At 49.8% G+C, this 8,340-nt stretch overlaps 1 protein-coding gene across 1 annotated transcript in view; it reads right to left on the reverse strand.

The window, feature by feature from the left end:
- LOC119448733 (putative fatty acyl-CoA reductase CG5065) overlaps positions 1-8,340 on the reverse strand; it is a 117,871-nt gene that overhangs the window by 67,230 nt on the left and 42,301 nt on the right. The window lies entirely within an intron of this gene.

Consider the following 8,340-nt stretch of genomic DNA (forward strand, 5'->3'; position numbering starts at 1 on the left):
TACTAAAACTCACACTAATGACACGAAAGCAAAGGTGAATCAAAATTATACACTGACACTTACAACTAACGCGTACAATACAAAAACAAGTCACAATCGAAATTAAGCATTTAGGCTTTTCCTAGCCTAGATATATGTAAAAACAACAAACGTGAAAACACTGACGCTTTCTCTACTTGAGCGTTCAGCAATCAGGTCTCAGTAAAAATGATTAACAAACTAAAAAATGTTGGTGTCTCGCGAAAAGAAAGGACCAAAGCCTTATAAAATGCGCTCTTGGCCTATCCACCCTTTCCTACGCTCAACACGCGACTCAAACTTATCGCAAAAAACACTCAGAAAATTTAATACTAAAATGACATAAAACAGAATGCGCTTTCAAAGTACCGTGTTACTAATCACTTGGAGTTCGCAAACATGTTTTTAGACGCGCTCGTGCAGGTCGCCCATTCTCGGCCCTAAGCGTCGTCCAATCGCGACACCAGAACAAAATTGATTTGCCTGAAACATGTGCCAATTTCGACCCGCGGCCTCCAAATACTCGGAGAGCGGCTCCTTTACAGACCCGCGTGCACACCGCCTTTCTACCCGCTAGGCACTTGCCTTTCTTTCCGCGAGAAAGTGAACGGCTATTGTAGCAGATTTTCGAGCATACCCGACGCTTCGCTATGTTCTTCTGCTTACAATGCCTTGACAACACTGAGAACAGGCGGCATTTGCGGCGTCTGAATTTCTGCGAAATCCTTTCTTTACTGACGCGCGTCACTCCTATTCTAGATTTCAGCAGCCGCCTGAGCTTCGGGTTCACCCTACTCTGCTTTTTCCTAACGGCTAGGCTGTTGGCGCGCTTCACCCGGCTCGTACCGCTGCCCGAGTCCGACTTTCTCGGCTTGCGCCTTCGTCGTTTGCCCTCGGCGCGGCTCGCAAAGCTCGCGGTCTCGGCACTTGTACTCGCAGGTGCCCTGCCTTCTTGTCGCAACGACATGGCTCCGGGCGGCAAAACCAAGCTAGGCTCGTGGTCGTCGTTAGATGTATGTGCCTCTGATAAGACATGACTGCATCTGACGCCACCTGAGCTAGCCGGTTCGCCCTGCGGTCTCTTATCGACAGGCTTCGCCTTGTGGCTACTATTTAGATCAAAAGAGCCACTGTCGGCCACTTTTCTCAAAGCGGCCTCTCTAGACGGCGAAACAACATCGTGTTCGTGCCCGTCACATAGCGTGTGCGCCAATGGCACCACATCATCTCCTACACATCCCGACTTAGCAGCCATCTCAATGAGCGGTCTGTCCTCGACAAGCTCGTCATTGTCGCTATCAACCTGGCCTTCGCAGTCGGCCTGACTTAAAGCGTCAAAATGCCTCAACAGAGCCATCTTTCCCTCATCATAGTGCTGATTCTCTGCATCAAGCAGGTGTTCCAGAACACACGAGAGTCTACGAGGGAGCAACAAGATCAACCGCTCGGACCAGAGGTCCCGGTTGACACCTTCTTTCTCGCAAACCTTTTCAAAGTCCGCAAGAAAAGTAACAATACTTTCGCCAGCCTTGAAATTGTGGAGATGGTATCGCGCTGTGCGCCATGCCCATATTTGAATTTCTCGACGGCGCTCTCGCCTTGCCGTTTCCTCAGGACTCTCGTGCTCCTTTCCCTCTAGCTGGCGCCTCTCACGTCTCTCGCGTTCCTTTGCCTCCAGCTTTCGCTCAAGAATCATCTCCCAAGCCTCGTCGGCTTCCTCGATCGTCACGTCCTCTGCTCGCATCACGTCGAGAATCGCTTTCCTTGCTTTTTCGGAGCCGGCGGAAATGCCCAACTCCTCGCAAATTTGAATGAGGTCCTGAACTTGGAATTCCTCCATCGCGATCTCGTTCCTCGTGTTGCTTGCCCACAAAATTTACCCTTACCTTAAACTAGGATCCACTATTTAAGGAAGGTAAATTCGTAATCCTAGCCTACCAAAACAACAAAATACTCAAATCATAGCCTACCGACGAACAAAACACTCTCCTAACATCTGCCTGTGCTAGAGAGGTCTGGCGACCTGAGAAGCAAACATCGGGAACTCACCCAGCCAAGTGGTTGACGCCGGTCGATCTGGTAGCTGCCATCGAGCGGTGTAGCAGGCGTCTTCGGTCCTCGTATCTCGCAGCTTGCCATCCGCTGTTCAGATACTGGTTCGCCAATCCCATAGCTGCCATCCACTATTGCGACTCGGGGTCGGGGACGAGAGACGGAGTCTTGAAGCAGGCGAAGAGGAGACGAAAGCTTTATACAATATGTACAAATATGTACAGATATAGCAGGAATAGCAGGTAATAGCTGCCATTAGCTGGGGATAGCTGGTCAAAGCAGTAAGAGCTGGTAAGAGCGCACCAGACCGACGGGGCGGCCGGTGGCGACTCTCTCGCTTAACAATGGGCCGGTTCCTCCTTAAATCCCCTTGGCGGCGGCTCCTCGTCGACAGGAGGAAGAGGGGACGGTTGCTGACGTCACTCGCGTCGCATTGTGTCGTCGCGTCCCCCTGGCGACTCGTCGACAGGACCCCGAGGGACGGGTGGCGATGATGGCCGGGGCTGCTTGCACGTCGGCAGGACACAGACGGGGCAGTTGCCGAGGTCCCCCCGCGCCGTATTGTGTCGCCGCCTCCCGTTGGCGACTAGTCGGCAGGACCCAGAGGGACGGGTGGCGATGATGGCAGGTGCTATGGCACAACACGGTGGTGGTACCAACACACGTTGCGCGAAATACTTGGTGATCTGTCGCGGCTGCGACTGTGGCGCTGGTGTGGTGACGCGCTGCGTGGTCGGTCTACTCTGAGCAAGTTGATCGCGGTGGTCAGCTGCTCTACTTAGCGGTTGAGGTTCTCGTTAGCGCCAAGAAGGCGGTCCAAGCGGTCGTCGCGGACGTGTGCTTCGTATGATGAAACGTGTGGTCTCTCGATGGCAGATAGCATGGCGGCGCCGATATTCATGATCTTGTCAGCCATCTTTGCCAAGGAGTTGAAGGATTCGGAGGAGGATACACTCAAAATCATCCGCACCTTCTGAGGCAGCCGCTGTAGGAAGAATTCGCGTAGAATAGATGCGTCCAGTGCAGCAGAGGGGTCTCCGATGAGATGCCGCATGCGAAGCAGAAGTTCCGTGGTCTTTCGGTCCCCGAGTTCCTCCGTGTTGAGCAGTTGCTGCAGTCTACGCTATTTGACTCAGTTGTTCGCCGTATGAGTTCCGTCTTTAGAATTTTGTGCGGGTTTTCAGGAGGTGCAGAGCACAGAATGTCTCTGACGATGGCAATGATAGCAGGCGCAAGCGCACCTATGACGTGGTCGTATCTTGCAGTTTGTGACGTCACGTGATGTCTTTGGAAAAGTGGCTCGACGTAAAGAAACCAGAGTTCCGAGTCGGATTGCCATAACTCCGGTAACTTCAATGTAGCGACGACAGGGTCGGTTGCCGTGGCATTCGGCGAGGCGCGTCGTTGATGCGTGTTGGGTCCATGATCTGCCGGAATGGATGGTGCTCAAAGCGGTTTGCTGTCGTAGCCCGGAAAGCGACGGAAAAGGGATGAGCAGGTGGCGCGTTGCCGTCCGGTGCCCAGGTCAGCACTTGTGGGGGGATGTGAGGCGTTTCTTGTTCCACAAATTTATTTCGTCGTCGTTCGAACGCAGACAACCCGGGAGCCCTCGATCTTGCCCGAATGTTCTTCTCTCGTGCTTTCTGGCTCGAGCGCGCGAAGCTGACGAGGCGCAACTTCGTCGTCGTCGTCCAAACGCTGACAGGTCGCCATAGTAGCAAGCTATGGTGGCGAGGATGCCAAATCCTTTTTAACACGAAAGTGTTTTATGCCGGGGTCCACCAAGACTTCACTGACGTATTTCCGTCACGGAAATACGTCACACGAACATACACGAACATAATACAAAGAAAGAAACCAGAAGAAAAAGTTCCACAAACATGCAAAATTTGGAAATCGAACCCACGACCTCTCGGTCCGCGACGATAGATCGCCGAGCGTTTAACCCATTGCGCCACAAACGCATTTGCAGAGAGCTACACAGACGCGCCTTATATATCTAACACTCCTCCGTGTACCCGCGCTCTTGCTCGGGGCGGTGCCGCCGCCTACGAGCAGAAAAGAGAAGTACTGCATTATGACACTAACGCGCACCGACAGTGAACGCTTCGGTGGTCTCAGCACTACGACGCCTCGATGCCAGCATTCGAAGGGACGCTGGCATCAAGAAGCACTACCAACGCGTTCTCGCAGAAGCACTACTAGGTGGCGTTCACCGTACTCAGCACAGCGGAGCGTGGCCTCCGCAATTAGCTCTGAAAATGTTTCTGAAGTTGATCGCGGAGGCTGCAATTACGACGCGCTGTACGCGCTGATTTGACTCGGTGACGATTCAGTTACGTGCTTTGTCTTGCGCGTTGTATTAGTGTGTCAGTTACGTGCTTCGTCTTTCGCGTTGTGCTAGCGTGTGCAGCGTAGTGCAGCTTCCATATGCACGACGGTTGCTCATGGTCATCGACGTTGGTAGTCGTGATGGAGGAGACGTGCCACCAGGCGTCAGCGTGGGTGCATCAACGCCTAAGGGCGCTTTAGCCACAAAACACCAATAGACATTATATATCAATGTGCAATAAACATTACACTACTTCTGTGAAGACACGTTTCACTTTCGTGTTCTATACCGATTCCTATATAAGAGGGATCAACCACATTTTTTTTAAAAAGATACAGTATACCATGTTCGTCACCTGGCACTACCATCTGAGAGGCACAGGAGGCTAGCAGATCACAAACCGCGAGGCCTAATCATTCGGCAATGCGAAGCGAAGGGACACTGACTGCGGAGGCCCGTGAGGCGGAGGAATAGTCATGAAAAAAGTTGTCGCAGTTTCACCCGAAAGGCGAAGCATCAATTGCGATAGCAACTTAGTAGAGAGCTATACGGAGTAATGATATTAGCTTTATGAGCTGTATAAACTTGGACATGCAGCAGCGCCGGCAACACGCAGAACTGTTGTCGACGCCGTCGGCGTTTTGCCCGAGTTCGCTCAAAACGCGTGCAGCGTTGGTGACTGTTGCCGGAGCCTTTGATATAAATAGGCATTTGGTGCCGCAGCTAAACGTCGCCTCCCCCCCCCCCCCCCCCCCCCCCCACGGCCTTTCGTGCGTCAGAAGAAGGCGCGTTTGCTCTACATATATGGTGATTGTAAAGGAGGAAAGAGACGCCTACTTCTGCAGCCCTTAAGGGAGCACGGCACAGAACGCGCGTTTGTTCTCCGCCATGCGTTCACTCCCCGTGAAAGCGCGCGTCCCTCGCTCCCTTTCACTCGCACATGCAGCGTTCGGTGGCGCGCGGCGGCGATTTCATCTCCATTGACGTCATACGGAACCTCACGGCGACGGCGATGGCGACGGCGACGGCGACGGCAGAAATCTGCTTTGGAGTGTCCATATAATTGCTATCGCAATAAAAATAAGTAAGAGGACTAAGTTAACATGGAAACAAAGAAAAAATTCCAGGTACAGTGATCATGGCTGGTTCATGTTTAGCAACGTAAAAAAGTTGTCGCAGTTTCACCTGAAAGGTGAAGCATCAATTGCGATAGCAAATTTGTAGAGAGATATACGGAGTAATGATATTAGCTTTATCAGCTGTATAAACTTGGACATGCAGCAGCACCGGCAACGCGCCGAACTGTTGTCGACGCCGTCGGCATTTTGCCCGCGTTCGCTCAAAATGCGTGCGGCGTTGGTGACTGTTGCCGGAGCCTCTGATATAAATAGGCACTTGGTGCCGCAGCTAAACGTCGCCTCCCTTCCCTCCCCCTTCCCCCCCTCCCCCACGGCCTCTCGCGCATCGGAAGAAGGCGCGTTTGCTCTACATATATGGTGATTGTAAAGGAGGAAAGAGACGCCTACTTCTGCAGCCCTTAAGGAAGCACGGCGCAGAACGCGCGTTTGTTCTCCGCCGTGCGTTCACTCCCCGTGAAAGAGCGCGTCCCTCGCGCCCTTTCACTCGCACATACAGCGTTCGGCGGCGCGCGGCCACGATTTCATCTCCATTGACGTCATACGGAACCTCACGGCGACGGCGACGGCGACGCCGACGGCGACGGCGACGCCGACGGCAGAAATCTGCTTTTGAGTGTCCATATAATTGCTATCGCAATAAAAGAAATTTGTCACATTTGTAGCACTACTCGTAGCACGAAGCTACAAAATAAATTCAGACAAAGAAAGCTTCACAGTTGAAGACGAATCCATCCTTATCGGGGGTTTAACCCATCAGTAGAAGATTTAGGGGTGAGGCATAATAAATTGGGAACCTTTAGTACGGGGACGCAGTGCCAAACAGTTCGTTGTATACAGATGCTAACAGAGTTCTCCAAGCACTTTCGCACTCGATGCGCACATGATACAGTGACTTGACCATATATAATGGTCATATGTACTCAGATGTTGTCGGTTTGTTTCATCATCCTGGCGCTATTTTCTTTTTCTTCTATAGCACTGGGAAGATACTTCTATCCGCGGCTAAACAAATTATTTCAGTGTCGGACACGATAGTGTGCCTTCACACTGATTTACAATAGTGTTAATGCGTATGCTGCTACAGGGCATATACAGTAAACTATATAGCTCACGGATGGAGAGGTAAAATCTCTCCATCTGAGGTATCTCTGAGGTATTACCTCTCATCGCAGATGTAATAGAAAGCGGTAAAATTAAATGTAAGCCATACAGTTACCAGCGCTTCCATATTTTTGAAAGGGAAAGCGAAGTTTTGAGATGCTAGAACTAATCAACAAGTAACCCAACGTTAGGCGACGAAGTCTTAGCGAAATGTCGAAGCTTGCTCACTTGATGATGTCTGAAGTTCACTATTATGTCCCGCGTCTTCTTAACTTGTGGTTAGGAGAGAGCACCAGACTGCGAGGGAATTTTCATTGAGCAAGGGCCTCGGAGCTGTGCCCTTGAAGCGAATCGAGTATGTTTGCTTGAGTATGTTTGTTTGCTTTGCTTGGTTTTCACGCGATGCATTATAAGGCGGAAAAACACTCGATACTCTTGCACAATCATCTAGGTTTCTATATTGCGTAAGCGTACGTACGGTTATAGTCACAAGTTGCCATAGAAGGGGAAAAGTGCTGTTTATTATGGTATGCGCTGTTTGCCCTTGCAGCCCACGACATACCGCTCACGTTGCGTGCATAGTAATGAGGCGGAATGTGGCACCGTCCCCACGATATGCCTTGTTTCTGGCACGGAACCTTCAAAGTGGCGTAGCAGTTTGTAGCCATCGTTATTAACGATATTGACCTCACGCCATGTGATCCGGAGTCTGTTATAAAGGGTCTCAGTGAGCATAAGCGGAAAATTTAGCTCGCGACCAGACATTTATCTGCTCACATGTACGTGCGATGCCGAAGAGCTTTTTTAGCCAACCGCTGAGCCAATCTGAATGACGTTTACAGCACTTCATCATCATCAGGCTATTTTTAGGTCCTCCACAGGACAAAAGCCTCTCCCAGCGATATACAATTACCCGTGTCATGTGCTAGATGATTCTAATTTGTGCGTGCCGATTTACTATTTTCATGACACCACCTAATTTTCCTCTGTTCTGGACTTCGCACTTAGTACACGAAAAAAATTTCATTGTCATGATTCCTGGAAGCAGGTGTATTTTTTGTTAGAATCCCAATGTTCTTTTATCTTTCTTAAGAATTGACAAAGATAAAGTTAGACAGTTTTGTAACTTATCAATATCTACGAAGAAAACACTTACCACAGCCCTTTCTGTAAGCCGCAATTTATAGAGTGTTTAAAGCGATGCAATCAAGCATAAGAATTGATCTACAAAAAACACTCTTGAGGCTGTAATTGCGCATGTAAATTTCACAAACAGGTACTTTTCTACAGTCATATACAAAAACGTGCAAGCTTTGTCCCCTTTGAACACTCTGCCAGTTGCTGTTAGTAAAGTTGGGCTATCTGCTTTAGTGTGCATTTACAGATCCGTAAGAAAAGAAGTGATTGAATTTCTTTTTTGTGCTTTTACAGTTTCGTACGCTTCCTTAAGGAGTTGATGACCTAATGAAAATTTTGCTTGCAGAAGTTGCTGAGACATGACGTTTTCCTGAAGTACAGAATACGTTTCACCGAAAGTGTTAGTCTAAAGAGAAATTTCTCAGATATTTCTTCAAACCACCTTGACCCTGTTTTCCTCACAATTTTCTCTGCTCTCTTTAGACCGTAATCGTCATTTAATGGTTACAAAGACACCTTATGGTGTAAGTTATTACGCTATTCTTTGTCAGGTGCATATAC

Source organism: Dermacentor silvarum, chromosome 4 (genome assembly GCF_013339745.2).
Source record: "Dermacentor silvarum isolate Dsil-2018 chromosome 4, BIME_Dsil_1.4, whole genome shotgun sequence".
NCBI classification, from domain to species: Eukaryota; Metazoa; Arthropoda; class Arachnida; order Ixodida; family Ixodidae; genus Dermacentor; species Dermacentor silvarum.